We start from the raw sequence: 19031 nt of genomic DNA, 5'->3' as shown, positions 1-19031 counted from the left end.
TCCGAAGCAGCAATACCAAAAGCCCATCGGTACCTATTTGGGTCTTTGAAGTACCCTCTCCTGAGGTAGTCTATGCCAAGGATGCATGGAGCCTCTGGACCAGTCACAATGGGGTGCTTTTGCCATTCCCTCCCAGTCAGGCTGATTTCAGCCTCCAATACAGTCAACTCTTGAGATCCTCTTGTCACTCCAGAAATACAAACGGGTTCCACCCCTTGATAGCTTGATGGCATCAGGGTACACTGTGCACCCGATTGTCCCTCTCCTCTACCTGGGTGGAGGCAGGGCCCCTCTAATAGCGATCATAAGTTTCTCCACTTCTTGTACAAAGGGATTAGAGTCCCTTATCACAGGAGTTGGAGTAAAATCAGCTCTTCCATCCCATCTGAGAAACTGGTCACCAGAGACCAGATCAGCAACTTTCTTGTGAGGATCATCCTTGACCACTGTTCTCCATTTCACACACCTGTTCCTCCAGAACTGAGGTAGGTTTTCCATCCCACTTTCTCATGTCTTTTCTGTGATCCCGCAGGTAAAACCATAGGTTGGCCCGTGGCGTGTACCTCCTCTATCTTCTCTCTCGGGCAATAGGGTGCCTTATATTAATAGCTGAGATGGGGGTCAGTGCACTTGGGGAGCTGGACAGATCATCTCTCAGTTGTTTGATCTCCTGGGTCAGGAGTTTTTCCACAGCTATAATGACGGAAGGGGTGAGATTTTCTTCAAATGCCCAGAGCCAATGACTCACTTCATCCATTGTTGGTGCTGCTGTTTCCCTCCAGCTCATTAATGCCAATGAGTGGGCATATGATGATGGTGCATTGCATGTAAACTTCTACCACGTGAGTCGTGTACATTTAACTTCATCTGGATCTACAGATGTGCATTTCCGACATCGAGATGAAAGATCATCTCTAGAATGGCTGATTCCCTTAGGGACTGGATGCCTCTCTCTCTTGTGGTCCACTTGCTTGGACAAGATATAACATCGTCCTTGTAAGGAAACCTTTCCTTCACAACTGCCAAGAGCCACCTCCAAAGGCTGAGGTACCATTTCTCTTTTGCAATCACTTTGTCAATTCCCCCTTCCCCTGCAAGTGATCTCAGCTGCTTGGCTTCCCTACCTTCTAGTTCATGACCCCACTGTCCCAGCCTTGGAACAACCAGGTGACGATGCGCTCCCCTCAGAGATGGTTGAAATCTTTTCACATATTCTGCAGCTTGGTCAAGGTCTAGGATCAAGAAGTTACTTCTTCCTCTGGTTCCTGTACTAATTTCTCTCCTTCACATGTTGCCCCCCTCTAGTTTGTGCACTGAGTCTTCATCTTCCTTCACTGCATGAGTAGCTTTTTCATGCTGCTTGTTTGCTTTTTGTTTTACTTATAAGAACAAATGATATTGACACATATTGGTCCTTTGGTTGAGTTGTAGTGTCTATCACTGTGGTTGGAGTGGCTGCAGTGTCTGTTGTCAGGGTTTGAGTAGCTGCAGTGTGTTGCTTTGCTATCAGATCCAGAGACATCTCCTTCCAGAGCATTACAGATCTCTGTAGGCGTAGGCCAAGCCCCAGCACATTGCAGCAAGTTGTCCCTCTCTGGTATTGCCAAGACGACAGCACACCCCATCTACATGTTTTAATCTTTTTTCCAGATTCTGTACTTGTTCAGGAGTCAAGTTCTAAAGCACTGGAGGGGCTAACTGGCCTAGATACTTGCCCATAGTATCCCACACACCCTGCCACTCAGGACTCTCCAGCTTCGGGGAAAATCTCTTGGTGTGGTATTCTTAGATTGTCATTTAACCTTAGACAAGACCTGAGCCCAACCCTGCTTAGATTCTGACATCAGATGAGATTGAGCGTTCTCAGGGTGGTATGGCTGTAGGGAGAACACATGCAGCATATGCCTCAAGATGCTGGTTCCCAGCAAAAGGAGCAGGCTGTTTTCAAGTGTACTCAAAGGATATTCAAAGTCTTTAGAATTCTCAAATGCTGCTGTAAATAGCCTAGTGGGGGTACAGAAGGTATGAGGGGTTATATCTCCTTCATAGGTTGGCCCTCAGAGCGGGGAGAAAAAGATGCATAATTGTTAATTCCTACTACTTACCTCCCAAAGTATAGAGGTGATGGCTATGCTGAGAATGCAAGCCAGACCAGTTTCATGATCAATGAGTATTATATTACAAGTCCTTACCATGTAGTGCAGCAAAACAAAAACCTTAGCCCAGGCCCCAAAGCTGATAAACATTCAAACAGCAATTGCTCGCTGCAAGTAAGGTATGACATGCTGAAACTCTGAGACCAAGCACAACTCTGACAGCAAATAAATCATTGTGATGAGTGACTATTTATTAATCCAAACTAATGAATTGTTATCACAAATAGGATTTGACACACTCTGGTCAGATCTGTCATTCTCTCAACCCTTCCTGCCCCCCACTGGGCGCCAAAAAGGACTGTTATGGTTTAAGCCCAGCTGGTAACTCAGAACCACGTAGCCACTTGCTTACTCCCTCCCTTCTTCTCCCCCTGCTCCCAGAGGAATGGAGAGGAGAATCAAAACCCATGGGTTGAGATAAAAGCAGTCCAGTAAATAAGGTATAATACAAAACTACTACTGCTACCACCAATAATAATGATAAGGGAGAGAATATAAAACTAAAACGGGAAATGAAAACAATCAACACAAGTGATGCCCAATGCAATTGCTCACCACCCACCGACTGATACCCAGCCCAACCTGAGAAGTGATCTGGGCCTTCTGGGTCACTCCCCCCAGTTTCTATACTGGACATGATGTGCTGTGGTATGGAATACCCCTTTGACTAGTTTGTATCAGGTGTCCTGTCTCTGCTTCCTCCTGGCTTCTTGTACTCCTCCTCACTGGCAGAGCATGAGACTTAAAAGTCCCTGATCAGAGTAAGCATTACTTAGCAACAATGAAAAACATCTCTGTGTTATCAGCATTGTTCCCAGGCTGAAAGTCAAAACCACAGCACTGCACCAGCTACTAAGGAGAGAAATAATTATTACAGCTGAACCCAGGACACTGGCAGAAGAAACCCACTGCTCCGAGACCAGCCACTGCTGTGCTTTGCTTCTGGCACTTACCTGGAGGACAGCAGACCTGCAAACTTACCTTGGGTTGTGGTGGAGGATAGGTGACAAATGTAGAAGGGGAATAAGGAAAACCCAGGCATTGCTCCAACACCTGAAATGCTGTAGAACAGGCTTATTTTTCATGCCCTTCCCTGACCCATCCTTGCCCGCAGTGCCGCTGTGCGCACCACCTCCAACATGTTTATGTTGGCCCTGTTGTTGGTCTTGGTGGTATACTGCTTTGCAAAGCCATACACATGGAGGAGCTGCCAGTTGACCATCCGCCCATACATGGTGAAGATCTCCTTTCGTTTGCTGACTGGCTGCATTGTAACCATGCATAACAACTGCTGCTGTGGTGATCACTTGGAAACAAGGTGGCTCCTAGAGGCTCAGATGACCCTCAGCTCTTTCTAGTTCAAGCCAAGCAAGCAGCAGGGAAGGATGTTGAGTAAAATAGCTTTATATTAATGAGGTCTCTGGTTTCACAGATCCAGCTTCCCTTTTGCTTCATGGCAAAGAAGAACCAGAGCATGATGCTGCCTGCTGTATCAGCTTTGCGTTCACAAGGGAGTATTCCAGGTTGGCATTGTGGTTGGCCACACAATTCAAAATATCTGCTACAGGCACCGTCATCAGAGGACTGGGCCCCTTATCTTCATCTTCCTCCTCCAAAAGGTTCCTGAAAGCCAAGACAAGGGAGATGAAGGCAAGCCAGTTGCATGCCTTGCAGCACAAAGCAAGCTCCATCTTACGTTTATGGTTGCAGTTGCATAAAAATTTAAGTAACACAGTCTACAGTCTTTCCTGACATCCTACTCCTTGTCCTTGATCCTTGTGGGAGCAGAGCCCCAGAAGGAGGTGAGAAATGATTCTCACCTGTAGGCCATGACAAATGCCACCAGCTGCTTGTACAGCTTGGGGTCAAACGTTGGGGTAGCACTCAATGAAAAGCAGGATCATGGAGCTGTACTCAAGGTGGATGCTAGGCAGGTCTTTCTCCACAGCTTCTGTGATGTCTGTGCCCTGCAGGAGCCATCTTTGCTCTTCTTCAGGCCTGTTGCAAGAAAAAAAGTAGGTTTATCTCTGTCTGACCCAGGGGAAGGGTCTGTAAACATCTTCCTCCACCATCTCAGCTTCCTGGTGCTCTCTAAGTTCCCGTCTTCTGGATATGCCTGAAGCTTGCTCCAACCCCAGGTAGTGCGCAGAGGGTCTCTTGGGTTCTTGCTGTAACAACATGGGGCTAGCACAGTGGGATAGCCCATGTCCATCTCCAGGACACTTGCTCGGCAGCCCCTGGACCTACACTCAGCTGCCAACTGGGGCGCTGCCCACAGCCCTGTGCAGTTTCATCTTACCAGAACACAGGATGATCCAGGCTCCTGAAGTCCTGTCAGAGGGAGAAATAAGGCCACCACTGGGAGTTGCTGGATGTGTATTTGTGTAGCAGGGCCAGTGGCAGCACCCAACCAGACTGGCTCTGCAGGGGCTCCTGGCCTAAGGAACCACAGATAACAGAGAAAACATGAGTTGACTTGAGGTTTTAATCTTCCCCTCCCAGAACCAAAGCCCAATTCCACCAGCCTGGCTACAGCACGGACTGGGGAGTTCTACTTCTGCTATGTTTTATCTTTGGTTTGGCGGGAGCCAAAGCAGACCTAGAAGTTTCTGCTCTGAAGCTTTAGTTGGGTGAGCTGCTCCTGGCCCTGTACCCCCCACTATCACCCCTCTCTTCAGCAAGGAAGGAACTGTTCTTTCTCCTAGTCTGTCTGGGCCCTCAAGGAAAGCATCTTTGGTGATGCTAATGGTCAGCGGTGATGGGATGCCCAACTACCACCCCCTTTCCTCTCTGCTCCAGCCTCCCACATGAGATAGGACTAATCACTAGGCTTGATTCCAATCCCATTTTTCTTCCTTTAAAAGGGAAGACCGGGAAAAGCAGGCAGAGAAGATGGGGGAAAAGGGGGGGGATCTCTCATTTTTTCCCAGGAGTCCCCTGGATGGAGCTGGTGTGCGTGGCATGGTGCACAGGATCTCTCCTACCTGCAGCTCGACGGCAGCCAACATACCCTCCCTATTCAGCCTGCAACGAGACGGGAGCTGTGCCCGAGGTGGAGGTACCAGGCCCTCGCTGCCTCACCTTGGGGCTGAGCTATACCCCAGTCTGTCTGCACCGCACCAGGAAGCCGAAGAGAGGATCGATGCTGCCCTTCCCCCGGGCACTACTGCCGGTAGCCGCCAGCGGATGGGAACATGGCGGTGAAGCGGCACCCCTTGAGCCAGTCCCAGCAGCGCTGGGGCTGGAGTAGCGGCCCCAGCCCATGTTCCCCCCAGTACCTTAGGTCTATTGGGCACCGACGCCAAGGTGCGCAGATATGTAATTCTACTCCCCCTGGTCCCGGCCGGGCGCTTCTGGGTGTGCTGGAAACCCCACCCGCTTCGACGGTGGCTGCGGGGGGTCAGAAACGAGCGAGTGGGCGGGGTGTGTCTGGGCTTCTCTTTGAGGCAGAGGTCCAGGGGTCACAACACCCCTCCGGGGGGAACAGGAGTCTGCTCTCCAGGCATCCCGACCCCAGTCCTGGTGCTACTGGTGGGGTCATGCCACCACACATGGGATAAACGCAGCAGGCTCTAATTAATCATGGTAATGAACCAAGCGCATATGTTAAGCCCCATGCGGGGCTTCACCCTTCAGTCCCCCGGCCCATCAATCTTGTCCTCAGGACCATCACAAGGCAGGGTAGGTGACTTCACTAGATGCTCTTAATGAAGCCAGTTAGTACAATGAGGTATCTGAAGAGGCCCCCCTTCAGTGGAACTTCTGTCCCTGAGCTTCTGCCCCACACTGTGAGCATTTGGGGTAGGCTTTAATCTTCCCCAGCCTGGTAGGGTGGGTTCCTATGGAGCAGAGGGGGCCCGTCCTGAAGGACTGAAGGAAGGAGAAGAGAAAATGAAGGCTAGACTGTTGGCAAAACTACTGCTGTGACTCAGGCTTGAGCTGAAGCTGCTGCGGCCCCACTGCAGGGCACTGAGTGCTGTGTGGTCCCAGACCGAGTTTGGCACCATGGCCACTGCTCTCCTGTGGCCAGATACCCCCTGAGCCAACAGAGCTTCTCCAGCCACTCCTCAGCTCCTGCTCCCTCCCTGCCAGTGCATCCCTGAGGCACTGGTGCTTCCTGGGCGCATCCAGGATCAGATTGTTCCTCCAATGTCACAGTGAAGCAGGGTCCTCACTGCCTGTCTTTGAACATCCCCATGTGTGAGCCTGGATAGCTCAGTTGGGAGAGCATCAGGCTTTTAATCTGAGGGTCCAGGGCTCAAGCCCCTGTTCAGGTGAAAGCCTTACTCTTTAAGGGCAGAGGAGGAGAGCCCATGGGCAGGAGCAGTAGCTTCTCCTGCTGCTGGGGTCTCCCCAGTCCCTGCTTCTTTTCTATCATCTGGCCAGGGCCAGGGACAGCCCCATACCATGTCCCACAGAGCACCACCGCTCTTCCAACCCCCCAGTACCCCAGTGAGAGAGATCCCATGTTACAATAGAATCATAGAATAGAATCACAGAATAGTTAGGGTTGGAAAGGGCCTTAAGATCATCTAGTTCCAAACCCCCTGCCATGGGCAGGGACACCTTACGCTAAATCATATCACTCAAGGCCTCTTCCAACCTGGTCTTGAACACTGCCAGGGATGGAGCATTCACAACCTCCCTGGGCAACCCATTCCAGTACCTCACCACCCTAACAGGAAAGAATTTCCTTCTTATATCCAGTCTAAACTTCCCCTGTTTAAGTTTTAACCCATTACCCCTTGTCCTATCACTGCAGTCTCTAATGAAGAGTCCCTCTCCAGCATCCCTATAGGCCCCCTTCAGATACTGGAAGGCTGCTATGAGGTCTCCGCGCAGCCTTCTCTTCTCCAGGCTGAACATCCTCAGCCTGTCTTCATACGGGAGGTGCTCCAGTCCCCTGATCATCCTCGTGGCCCTTCTCTGGACTTGTTCCAACAGTTCCATGTCCTTTTTATGCTGAGGACACCAGAACTGCACACAATACTCCAAGTGAGGTCTCACAAGAGCAGAGTAGAGGGGCAGGATCACCTCCTTCGACCTGCTGGTCACGCTCCTTTTGATGCAGCCCGGGATAGGGTTCCCTTTCTGGGCTGCAAGCGCACACTGCCAGCCCATGTTCATATTCTCATCAACCAACACCCCCAAGTCCTTCTCCACAGGGCTGCTGTGAATCTCTTTTCTGCCCAACCTGTAGCTGTGCCTGGGATTGCTCCGACCCAGGTGTAGGACCTTGCACTTGGCATGGTTAAACTTCATGAGGTTGGCATCAGCCCACCTCACAAGCTTGTCGAGGTCCCTCTGGATGGCATTCCTTCCCTCCAGCGTATCAACCGAACCACGCAGCTTGGTGTCATCGGCAAACTTGCTGAGGGCGCACTCATTCCCCCTGTCCATGTCAGCGACAATGATGTTAAACAAGACCGGTCCGAACACCGATCCCTGATGGACACCACTCGTTACTGGTCTCCAGCTGGACATTGAGACATTGACCACAACTCTTTGCGTTCGGCCATCCAGCCAGTTCTTTATCCACAGAGTGGTCCACCTATCTAATTGATGTCTCTCCAATTTAGGGACAAGGATGTTGTGTGGGACAGTGTCAAACACTTTACACAAGTCCAGGTAGAAGACATCTGCTGCTCTACCCCTGTCCATCAGTTCTGTAGCCCCATCATAGAAGGCCACCAAATTGGTCAGGCAGGATTTCCCCTTAGTGAAGCCATGCTGGCTGTCACCAAACACCTTGTTGATTTTCATGTGCCTTAGCATGCCTTCCAGGAGAATCTGCTCCAAGATTTTGCCAGGCACAGAAGTGAGACTGACTGGTCTGTAATTCCCCAGGTCATCCATTTTCCCCTTCTTGAAAATGGGGGTTATATTTCCCTTTTTCCAGTCATCGGGAACTTCACCTGACTGCCATGATTCCTCAAATACGGTGGCCAGCAGCTTAGCAACTTCATTTGCCAGCTCCTTCAGGACCCACAGATGGATCTCATCAGGACCCATGGACTTGTGCGCATTCAGTTTTTTAAGATGGTCTTGAACCAGATCCTCTCCTACAGTGGGCGTAAGGTCTTCATTCTCACAGTCATAGAATCATAGAATCGTTAGGGTTGGAAAGTGTTGCAGAATGGCTCCAAGAGCAAGGCCATGGATCCTTAGAGGCCTTGTGCGAGCAAAGCAAAGTGTAGGCCTCACAGGTAACCAGAAACCGGATGTGGGAGGAGAATGTAAAGGAAGCAGAGTAGAACTAACCAATACTATTGTGACTAGTAGGCGTGGCTAACACCACGCAGATATAAGCGATGTGCGCCACGAATACAGCAGAAGCTTGCTTATCACCCATATTGGGTTGGCGTGTCTTGCTTGTCCTCGCCGCTAACAAATGGCCCCCGAACAGGGACCAGGTAACAGGGCCTCGGCCAATGGGGACACGGATAACAGGGCCCCGGCTAACGGGGACCCGGAATGCAGGGCCCCGGTTAACAGGGACCCGGAATGGAGGGCCCTGGATAACGGGGACCCGGAATGCAGGGTCCTAGCTGACAGGGACCCGGAATGCAGGGTCCCGGCTGACGGGGACCCGGAATACAGGGCCCCGGCTGACAGGGACCCAGATAACAGGGCCCTGAGTAGCAGGGGAGTGCGGGCAGTGCTACTGCGGTGGCGTGACTGACCCGGGTGGTTGGACTGGCCGAAAGGAGTCCGCAGCTGGGGCAAACCAGATACTGCTGCATCGGGAGGAAGATCCATATTGGACAATCCGGAGACCGAGGTTACAGGACGATCCAGAAGAGGACGATATGGAAAAGGCCGGCCATGAAAATGGACCGAGAGGTAGCCCCTGATTTATTACAGAGCTTTTTATAAAAGAGGGGAATTAAGCCTGAGACTCTAAAGCAGGTAGCAGGTCTAGTGGCTGTAGGGAAGGCTAAGGGATTTTTTGTAGATCCTAATACAGTTTTTGAGGAGAGTGAGTGGCGAAAGTTTGGTGATGAACTATTTGACTCAATGCTTAATGATGATAAAATGGCAAAGAAACTCGGTAAGCCACGGAGAGAAGTAATAAATTGTATAAAAAAGATACAAGGAGGAAAAGAAAACTGCCGCTGTAGCAACGGAGAAATTAGGAACAGACGTCCCCGGTCGGTTGAAGCCGGGGGAAGATTACAACTCGTTCCCCCCAACTCGCGGGGTGCTCCCTGTCCTTGGAGCAAAGGGTTTCCCCCCCTCCTTTTCTCCCCCTTCCTTCTTCATCAGAAGGTGCAGCGGAGGAGGTGCAACCTCCTGCTCCCCCACCACCCCAGTTCCGAAAACAGGGACTTTGAAAAGGACAGAGAAAGTATATTAGAAGGGATACGCATGATGAATGTCGAGGAAGCTGAAAGAAAGAGGGCGGTGCCTCAGCTCCGGATCGATTGGGGCACCATTTTGACGCACGCAGTAGAAAATAGAGATTATGCGCTAGCAGGAGATTTGAAGGAACTGCGAGCCTTTCCAACCCATTATGCCCTAGATTGGAAATTTTTAACTCAGTTACGGAGGAGCCAGGTCTGCAGATGGCTACATACCGAACGAGAGACATCTGACAAGAAAGACATAGCTGCAAACAATGGAGACCCTGAGTTCGACCCAGGATCAGACCCCGAGTCCCCTGAATCCCAGCCAGATTTATATCCTCTGCTTCCAGACTCTGACTCTTTGTCTCCCAGGTCGGTCTGCTCAGCTCATCAGCATCTACTTACTGGCCTTGGAGATGCTCAGCTGCAACAATTGATGAAAAAGCTTGAAGTCCTCGAGACTCGGATTGACACATCTCCATCGGCGCCTCCACCTTATCCTCCGTAAAACCCCTTCCTTAAAGAAGGCAAACAGGGGTAGGAGATGGGAGAGGTATCGGGGGGGCACAAATCCTGTGCACTGTTGGCATGGGTTAATCAAAGATGCGATTATTATTGGTGAATTTTCTGCAATGGGCCTCTCTGCATATCCTGTGTTTACTACACAGCAGGGGGCTAAAGAGTGGGAAGCTCTTGATCTCAAAATAGTTAAGGAGGCCTGACAGACAGTGACCACGTATGCGTTAAAATCCTCTTATACTCAAGCTGTATATGTTATGATTTTTCTTGCAATTGACTGGGGGAGCCCATACAGTTTCTCTGTGACACTCATGTACTAGAAGTTGGTAAAAATAAGTATGTCCAGGTTTCTATCAACCTTTGGAGACCTTTGTAGATACTGCTGGCCACTTCTTCCAGCACAGGCTGGCCACCTGTGTCGGAATGAGTGTGCATTTTGGTCAGTATAAAAGCCCAAGCCTCATGCGACGTGGGGGAGGCAGAGCTTCTGCGGGGATGCCTGCTAAGCTTGAGCCTGCCACCTCGCACTGCAATGATGCTTCTCGGAGCTGGTTTGCTGTTAGTCTCCACAGGGTCCTTGTGCCACATTCTGTACGTGGAACTGTCGTGTGAGTAATGACTGTCTGGATTTTGTGCTTCAAATATTGTAGTTGTGTGGCATGTGCTTGTGGGATCCCATACGCGTGTGTGTGTGTGTGCTGAGGGCAGATGGTGTTCTGTGTATTTTTTTTGTTGTTGGGTTCATGTAAAAGCTTTTAATGGTTAGCTGTTTAACATTTCGGGCATGAAAGGGTTAATGTAAAAGTACGGCAGGTATTTATGCTTGCTGCTGAAGCAGGCAGGCGGGTGTAGCTGCTGCCCAGCAGGCCGGGTTTTGCGGGGATAAAAAAAAAAAAAAAAGAAGAAAAGAGGCAATGATGCAGCAAACTCCTCTACTGTTAACAATATGCAGTTTAACCAGTCTACTTTTCAAGAACTGATAACCTGGGGGAGGGGGTATATTTGTGTCCTCCTGCCTACAGGTCCATGGTGACTGCCTGCAAAGTTTGTGAAGCCTTGCCATGATCTGGACAGACGAATGGATAAACCTGATGCCTCAGCTACAGGAGCTGACCGTAAATACCCCAAGCAGAATGAGATAGAGGAAGAGAAAAATGAATGATTGCAAAACATCACATGGGGGCAAATGAAAAGTAACATCCTGAATATGTGTGCTTGTAAAGTAGCTATTATTAGAGGCTGTGATTTTGTGTATAAAACCACCTGTATTTACTAGCCAGTTACTAATGAGGAACTACACCTTGTATTGTATAGATTTGTCACTTGTAAAAGAGATGTTAGAGTATGGAAATTTGCAGTAGCTGCTAGAAAATGCTAAGGCAAAAGCTGGAAAGATTCTAATACAATGGTAGTGTTATAAAGCAGGTGATGGAACAAATTAAGAGGGTGGGAGAATTCCACTGGTAAGAAATTTCTTTGGCTAGTCCCTCACTGCCATCAGCATCTTCAACATGCTGCTGCACCCTGTAATAGTTACTCTGCTAATGTAAATTTGTGTGTGCCTTGCTGTAGTAGCGACTTGTTACGGGATAAAACAAAAGGGGGGAGATGTGGAGACAGTGTTCTCACGGGAGAATGCATAATTGGTACATAAACTCTGAATAATCCTGAAAGATACAGCAAGGCCATGAGAGGCCCAAAGAAGCTTAAGCAAGCAAGATAAGAGGCTGGAATTCACTGAGTTAATGAGAACTGTGGACTGTTGGCAAGCTTTCAAGGTTGAGTTCTCACACCTGTGTTTAACCCATTATATGTTAGTCACTAAGGGTCTTCAAGACATGTCTCCAATCATAATATGCCAAATCACTGTAAGTGCTTCGTCTGGGGCCTTGGCTCAGTTAAACAAGCTAGGTTGCTGGCTTGCTAAGCAGACAAATGCTACATCAAAGGCAATTTCTGATTTGTTGTTTGATGTAGACTCCGTAAGACAGAGCCGCTAGAGACCTTTTGTTGTTGGAACAGGGACACGGATGTGAAGAGTTTGATGGAATGTGTTGTATGAATCTTTCTGGTCATTTTAATTCGATACATGCACAGCTGAAAACCCTGGCTCAGCTTACACAGCAATTGCAAGTGAGCAATCACCTAGGGTTAACTAAATGATTTTCCTCATGGGGCATTACAGGTTGGCTTAAAGCACTTCTATTTGAAGGATTGCGCTTATGTATCATTGTTATTTTAATCATTGTAGTTGTTGGACTTCCTTATAGTTGTGTGATGAAACAAGTGAACAGAATAACCCACAATGTTTTGCTCGCACAAAAGAAAAATGGGGGAATTGTTGCAGAATGGCTCCAAGAGCAAGGCCATGGATCCTTAGAGGCCTTGTGCGAGCAAGGCAAAATGTAGGCCTCACAGGTAAACGGAAACCGGATGTGGGAGGAGAATGTAAAGAAAGCCGTGTAGAACTAACCAATACTGTTGTGAATAGTAGGCGTGGCTAACAGCATGTGGATATAAGTGATGTGCGACACGAATAAAGCAGAAGCTTGCTTATCACCCATATTGAGTTGGCGTGTCTTGCTTCTCCTCGCCGCTAACAGGAAAGGACCTTAAGATCATCTAGTTCCAAGCCCCCTGGCTTGGGCAGGGACACCTTATGCTAAATCATATCACCCAAGGCCTCATCCAACCTGGTCTTGAATATTGTCATGGATGGAGCATTCACAACCTCCTTGGGCAACCTATTCCACTGCCTCACCACCCTAACAGGAAAGAATTTCCTTCTTATATCCAATCTAAACTTCCCGTTTAAGTTTTAACCCGTCACCCCTTGTCCTGTCACTACAGTCTCTAATGAAGAATCCCTCTCCAGCATCCCTGTAGGCCCCCTTCAGATTCTGTGCCTGCATCTGCCTTCCAAGACTTGGGTGGTTTGGTCAGAGCATTTGCCAGTGAAGGCCGAGGCGAAGAAGTCATTCAGAACCTCAGCCTTCTCCAAATCCTGTTGTCGTGGTTTAAACCCAGTCAGGTAACTTGTTCACTCACTCCCCCCCTTCTTTCCCTCCCCCTACTCCCGGAGGGACAGAGAGGAGAATCGAAAAGAATGCAACTCCCACGGGTTGAGATAAGAACAGTTTAGTAACTAAGGTATAACACAGATCACTACTGCTACCACCAATGATAATAATGATAAAGGAAATAACAAGGGAAGAGAATACATCATCTCACCACCAGCCGACCGATAACTCACCCCCCCAGCCCGACCAAGCTCTGACCGATACCTCCTCCAACCCCTGCCGTCTCCCAGCCCTTCCGGCTAACTCCCAGTTACATCCTGGGCATGACGTGCTGTGGTATGGAATACCTCTTTGGCTAGTTTGGGTCAGGTGTCCTGTCTCTGCTTCCTCCTGGCTTCCCCTCCTCCCTGGCAGAGCATGAGGCTCACAAAGTCCTTGGCCAAACCAAAACATCGCTATCAGCTCTGTTCCCAGGCCGAAAGTCAAAACACTGCACTGCACCAGCTACCAAGAAGGAGAACCATGACTGCTACTGCTGAACCCAGGACACCTGTGTAGCCAGCTCTCCCGAAAGCTTCCTGAGGGGGCCTACATTCTCCCTAGTCTGTTTTTTGTTTGCTATGTACTTGTAGAATCCCTTCCTGTTATCCGTAATATCCCTAGCCAAGTTTAATTCTAACTGGGCCTTAGCTTTCCTAACGTGGTCCGTAGCTTCCCGGACAACATCCCTGTACTCTTCCCAGGCTGTCTATCCTGGAGAGTCACATTTCCAACGAGCCCTTCCCTGTTGGTGAGCACGAGGTCAAGCATGGCACCTCTCCTTGTCGGTTCCTTTATTACTTGCAGACATTTCTTACAATGTCCTAGGTAAAGGTGTAATTTTGGGACTATACATGGAGGGAGGCAGAGAAATAGGATTGATGGAAGCGGGAGACACAGCAGAGCTGGAGGAAAGGAAGCCAGGACTGAGCACAGTTGAACCTTGAGCCTTGTCCTTCTTGCCCCTTTGGGTGTTCCCCATCTCTGTCCTTATTCCACTCTGTGCCTCCAGGGCTTTCCCCCTCTGCAGGGACTGGGTGGCTCTGGGCAGCGAGCCCCTAAGGCCAGGTTGGACAGGGCTTGGAGCAACCTGATTTAGTGCAAGGTATCGCTGCCCGTGGCAAGGTGTTGGACATGTATGAGCTATAAGGTCCCTTCCAACCCAAAACGCAAGGAAGGAAGGAAGGAAGGAATCTAGGTTGGATAGGGCAGTCTGGGTTAGAAAAGAAAATCAAAAAAGGCTTAAAAAGACTTAGAAATGTGCAAAAAAGGGTAAGAAATGGCCAAAAGTGGCTTAAAACCATTAAGAAAGTGACAAGAGTGTAAAACAAACAAGAAAAAACAGGCTTAAATTTGTTAGAAATGGGCAAAACTGGGTTATAAATGACTGAAATTGGCTGAAAATAGGAAAGAATTGGGCCAAAAATTAGTAAGAAAAGGAAAAAAAAACGGCTTGAAACAGGTTGAAACGTGGCAAAAATAAGATAGAAATGGCTAAAAAATGGCTTTAAAAGAATTTCAAATAGGCAAAAAAGGGATAGAATTGGCAAAAATTGTTTAGAAATAGCCAAAAATGGCTTAAAAGGGCTTAGAAATTGACAAAAATGGGTTAGAAAATGGGAAAAATAAAAATGGTGGAAATTGAGAAAAGTAGCCTAGGAAAGGAAATCAAAAAAAAGCTTAAACGACTTAGAAATGGGCAAAACCAGGTAAGAAATGGCCAAAAATGGCTTAAAACGCTTAAGAAAGTGACAAGATTGCAAAACAAAGAAGAAAAAAAGGCTTAAATTTCTTAGAAATGGGCAAAACCGGGTTATAAATGACCAAAATTGTCTGAAAATAGGAAAGACTTGGGCAAAAATTAGAAAGAAAGGGAAAAAAACGGCTTAAAAAGGGTTGAAACGTGGCAAAAATACGATAGATATGGCCAAGAAAGGCCTAAATTGAGTTTCAAATAGTCATAAAGGAGATAGAATTGGCAAAAATTGTTTAGAAATAGCCAAAAATGGCTTAAAAAGGGTTAGAATTTGACCTAAATAATTTAGAAAAGAAAATAAAAAAAGCCTTAAACCGACATAAAAATGTGATAGAAAGGGAAAAAAATGGCTAAATAGCGGTTAGAAATTGAAAAAAATGAGTTAGAAAAGGAAAAATAAAAGACTTAAAATGATTTAGATGAGGGATAAACTGGGAAAGAAATGGCCAAAAGCGGATTAAGAAGTTTAGGCAAGTGACAAGAATGCGTAACAAACGGGAAAAAAGATTCTTAAAAGTTGGAAGGAATGGGGAAAAATGGGTTACAATTGCCAAAAATGTCTGAAACCAGGAAAGATGTGGGAAAAAATAAGTAAGAATAGGAAAAAAACGACTTAAAACAGGTTGAAACGTGGCAAAAATACGATAGAAATGGCCAAAAATGGCTTAAATTGAGTTTCAAATAGCCAAAAAGAGGACAGAATTGGCAAAAATACCTTAGAAATAGCAAAAAATGGCTTAAAAGGGGTTAGAAAATTACAAAAATGGGTTAGAAAATGGGCTTAAAAAGGGTTAGAAATTAAGATAAAAAGCTTAGAAAAGGAAATAAAATAGAAAAGAAAATAAAAAAAGACTTCAAAAGACATAGAAATGGGCAAAAATGTGTTAGAAAAGGAAAACAATGACTTAAAATGAGTTAGAAGAGAGAAAAACTGGGAAAGAAATGGCCGAAAGCGGATTAAGAAGTTTAGGCAAGTGACAAGAATGCGTAGCAAACGGGAAAAAGGCTGGTTAAAAGTTGTCAGAAAGGGGGAAAAATGGGTTAGAAATGGCCAAAAATGACTGAAACCAGGAAAGAGGTGGGGAAAAATTAGAAAGGATAGGATAAGAAAGGCTGAAAATGGGTTGAAACGTGGCAAAAATACGATAGAAATGGCCAAAAATGGCTTAAATTGAGTTTCAAATAGCGAAAAAGAGGACAGAATTGGCAAAAATACCTTAGAAATAGCCAAAAATGGCTTAAAAGAGGTTAGAAAATTACAAAAATGGGTTAGAAAATGGGGAAAAAAAGGGCTTAAAAAGGGTTAGAAATTAAGATACAAAGCTTAGAAAAGGAAATAAAAAAAGACTTCAAAAGACATAGAAATGGGCAAAAATGTGTTAGAAAAGGAAAACAATGACTTAAAATGAGTTAGAAGAGAGAAAAACTGGGAAAGAAATGGCCGAAAGCGGATAAAGAAGTTTAGGCAAGTGACAAGAATGCGTAACAAACGGGAAAAAAGCTGGTTAAAAGTTGTCAGAAAGGGGGAGAAATGGGTTAGAAATGGCCAAAAATGACTGAAACCAGGAAAGAGGTGGGGAAAAATTAAAAAGAATAGGAAAAGAAAGGCTGAAAATGGGTTGAAACGTCGCAAAAATACAATAGAAATGGCCAAAAATGGCTTAAAATGAGTTTCAAATAGGTCAAAAAAGGATAGAATTGCAAAAATTGTTTAGAAATAGCCAGAAATGTCTTAAATGGGTTAGAAATGGGATAAAAAGGCTAAAAAAGGGGTTAGAAATTGAGAAAAGTGGCCTAGGAAAGGAAATAAAAAAAAGCTTAAAACGACTTAGAAATGTGCAAAAAAGGGTAAGAAATGGCCAAAAGTGGTTTAAAACAATTAAGAAAGTGAGAAGAATACATAACAAAAAGGAAAAAATAGGCTTAAATTTGTTAGAAATGGGCAAAACTGGGTTTTAAATGACAGAAATTGTCTGAAAATAGGAAAGAATTGGGCAAAAATTAGAAAGAAAAGGAAAAAAATGGATTAAAACAGGTTGAAACGTGGCAAACATACGATAGAAATGGCCAAAAATGGCTTAAATTGAGTTTCAAATAGCCAAAAAGGGGAGAGAATTGGCAAAAGTTGCTTAGAAATAGCCAAAAAAGGCTTAAAAGGGCTTAGAAATTGAAAAAAGAAGTTAGAAAAGGAAATAAAAAAAAGGCTTAAACCGACATAGAAAAGGGCAAAAATGTGTTAGAAATTGGGAAAAAAATGGCTAAAAAGTTGTTAGAAATTGAAAAAAAAATGACTTAAAATGATTTAGATGAGAGAAATAATGGGAAAGAAATGGCCGAAAGCGGATTAAGAAGTTTAGGCAAGTGACAAGAATGCGTAGCAAACGGGAACAAAGCTGGTAAAAAGCTGGTAAAAAGTTGTAAGAAAGGGGGGAAAATGGGTTAGAAATGGCCAAAAATGTCTGAAACCAGGAAAGAAGTGGGAAAAAGTGAGTAAGAATTGGAAAAAAAGGCTTGAAACGTGGCAAAAATACCTTAGAAATGGCCAAAAATGGCTTAAAATGAGTTTCAAATAGCCAAAAAAGGGACAGAATTGGCCAAAATTGCTTAGAAAGAGCCAAAAATGGCTCAAAAGACATTAGAAAATGACAAAAATGGGTTAGAAAATTATAAAAAAGGGCTTAAAAAGGATTCGAAATAAAGATAAAAAGCTTAGAAAAGGAAATAAAAAAAGACTTCAAAAAAGACATAGAAATGGGCAAAAATGTGTTAGGGTTAGAAAAGGGTTAGAATTTGACAAAAATGGGTTAGAAAAGGGACAAAAAGGCTAAAAAGATGTTAGAAATTGAGATAAAAAGGTTAGAAATGGAAATCAAAAAAGGCTTAAAAAGACTTATAAATGTGCAAAACAGGGTAAGAAATGGCCAAAAGTGGTTTAAAAAGATTACAAAAGTGACAAGAATGAATAACAGAAAGGAAAAAATAGGCTTAAATTTATTAGAAATGGGCAAAACCGGGTTATAAATGACCGAAATTGTCTGAAAAAAGGAAAGAATTGGGCCAAAAGTTAGTAAGAAAAGGAAAAAAAAGGGCTTAAATAGGGTTGAAACGTGGCAAAAATACGATAGGAACTGTAAGCGGCGAGGAGAAGCAGACAGGCCAACCCAATATGGGTGATAAGCAACTTCTCCTTTATTTGTGACGCAGTTCACACATATATAGGAGTGGTATTCAGCCACTCATTCTTGGCACAACAGTATTGGTTAGCCCCCCACAGCTTCCTCCACATTCTCCTCCCATATCCGGTCTCCGGCTACCTGTGGGGGTCACCCCCTGCCTTGCTTGCACAGTCCTCCAGAACTCTATGGTCCTGCTCTTAGAGTCATTCTGCAACAATTACCCCCTTTTTCTTTGTGCAAGCAAGGCATTATGGGTTATTCTGTTCACCTGTTTTATCACACAACTATAAACAAGTCTAATAGCTACGATGATTAACCTAATCAATGATACATAAGTGCAATACTTTTAAACAGTGTTTGACTCAACCTGTAATGCCCCGTGAAAACAACCATCTAATTATTCTTAGAATACTGCTCATTTACTATTGCTGGGTAAGCTGAGCCAGGGTTCTCAGATGTGGGTACATCGAATTAGCATAATCAGAGACTCATACAACGCATTCCAACAAACTCCTCAGATCCATGTCCCTGTTCCAACAACAAAAGGTTCTGCAGTGTTGCATGTCTTACAGAGTCAACATTAAAACAAATCAGAAATTGCCTTCGATGTAGAATTGTCTGCTCAGCAACTCAGCAACCCCGCCTGCTTAGTTGATCCAAGGCCCCGGCTGACGCCGTGCCTGGCAGGAGGAAAGAAACTGATATAATAGTGTCAAGTGAGCAAAACTTACATAACATCTACAGTTTAACAGTGAGGCTAAATATAAGGCACTTTAAGCACCTTGAGAGGTGCTGTCACTGAAGTGTTAAGGGTCGGCGAGGTCAGTCTTCCAGTAACAAGGTCCCTTTTCCTTATTGAAGGATCCGAACATTCCACTGAGCAGCCTCAAGGGATGATCGGTAGAGCGGGAAGTATTGCGGGAAGTTTACCTGAACCACACGCTGACGTTCCTGTAATCTAAAGGATTAGAATTTACACCTTTTATAGCACTATTCACCTTGGCTTAGGCACTTGTTCA

At 45.9% G+C, this 19031-nt stretch overlaps 1 non-coding gene across 1 annotated transcript; it reads left to right on the top strand.

Annotated features, from left to right (window-relative positions):
• The first annotated feature begins 6360 nt into the window (after nt 1–6360).
• On the top strand, nt 6361–6433 carry TRNAK-UUU (transfer RNA lysine (anticodon UUU)). The gene has a single exon. It is a non-coding gene; the product is annotated as a tRNA-Lys (tRNA).
• Nucleotides 6434–19031: the final 12598 nt, after the last annotated feature.

The sequence above is a fragment of the Pezoporus wallicus genome, unplaced genomic scaffold (assembly GCF_028554395.1).
Source record: "Pezoporus wallicus isolate ANWC-B61680 ecotype Strahan unplaced genomic scaffold, APGP_CSIRO_Pwel_v1 contig_2545, whole genome shotgun sequence".
Lineage (NCBI taxonomy): Eukaryota > Metazoa > Chordata > Aves > Psittaciformes > Psittacidae > Pezoporus > Pezoporus wallicus.
This window is presented reverse-complemented; position numbering and strand designations above follow the sequence as displayed.